Source organism: Bison bison, unplaced genomic scaffold (genome assembly GCF_000754665.1).
Source record: "Bison bison bison isolate TAMUID 2011002044 unplaced genomic scaffold, Bison_UMD1.0 scf7180017864529, whole genome shotgun sequence".
NCBI classification, from domain to species: Eukaryota; Metazoa; Chordata; class Mammalia; order Artiodactyla; family Bovidae; genus Bison; species Bison bison.
Window position 1 is genome coordinate 314,383 of NW_011495079.1, and position 1,269 is coordinate 315,651.

The 1,269-nt window shown below is 46.1% G+C and overlaps 1 protein-coding gene across 1 annotated transcript in view; it reads left to right on the forward strand.

The window, feature by feature from the left end:
• The window catches only part of MTM1 (myotubularin 1), a 71,787-nt gene that overhangs the window by 16,559 nt on the left and 53,959 nt on the right, over window positions 1-1,269 (forward strand). The window lies entirely within an intron of this gene.

The following is a 1,269-nucleotide window of genomic DNA, read 5'->3' on the forward strand; positions in this document are numbered from 1 at the left end:
TGTTTGCTGGTTTTTTTTTTTTAATACTTCAGCTTATTTTTCCATGTACCATAATTATTTTAGTAGCTTGTGCTCTTCTGTCAAGTTGACTATAATGTTCTTTGTCCTGATGGCCACCTCTGGCTCCATCTTCACACAGGTAGCTTTTCCTCCTATTGCTCCATAGCTGTAAGATAATGTCAGAGGAGTGTCATTGTGGGCTCAAAGAGTTAGGACCATTTTTATGGTTCTTTTGATGTATGTTCTAAGACCTTGGCTTGAATCTCAACCTTTCCCTGTAGTTAGCCAAAATTTTTTAAAGCCTTGGTGATGACATCAGGCAATGGGAATACTTCATCTGTGTCCATTGTCAGGACAATGCAGTCAAAGGCCCTGTTGTGGTTTCTGGCCCAGATGACATATTCTGAACATGGCAGCTGCTGTTCTCTTGGTGTGATGATCTTGATGTGGCTTTACTGACGTTATTCCATCTTTCATGCCAGCAGTCCTCTGGACCCCTTGTGTCCAGTATTGGGTAAGGACTGATGGAGAAGCTATGCACTCAGGCCCTTCTTTGGGAAAAACACCTGTGCCTAAGATACACACTGTTTCCGGATGCCTGGCTTCTAGTGAGGGAATACAGACGTGGAAGTTGATGGTGATGAGACTAGAAGCAAGTGGTGTAATAACATCCAAACTGAGTGCTGTGGAACCGAAGAGAAGGTAGTGGTCAACTCTGTGATCAGATGGGAAGCAGGGCATTGTTAGAGGTGATGCTGGCTGAGGCAGGTCTGAAGCCAGGGCAGAAAGTTGGTAGTTGGGAAGCCAGATCATGTGAGGCAAAGAGAACACTGTGCACAGAGCCCCTAGCCCTGACTTTAGACAAAATATTTGGAGAACTATGAAGGCATCTACTTACTTGCAGTGTAGAACATTGTGGGACAGCAGCCTGCAGAGACAGGCTGGGAGCCACATCCTGGGGCTCCCGCGTTGTGTACCTGTGAGTTTAGTCTTTATTCTGCAGGCAGTGCACAATGGCACATGTTTAGTGTAAGTTGTTCAACTTACACTAAGGAGTCGTGTCCAACTCTTTGTGACCCCATGGACTGTAGCCCGCCAGGTTTCTCTGTCCATGGAATGAATGCTCCAGGCAAGAATACTGGAGTGGGTTGCCATTCTATTCTCCAGGGGATATTCCCAACCCAGGGATTGAACCCACATCTCCTCCACTGCAGGCAGATTCTTTACTATCTGAGCCATTAGGGAAGCCCATATAGGGGATGCATTTTG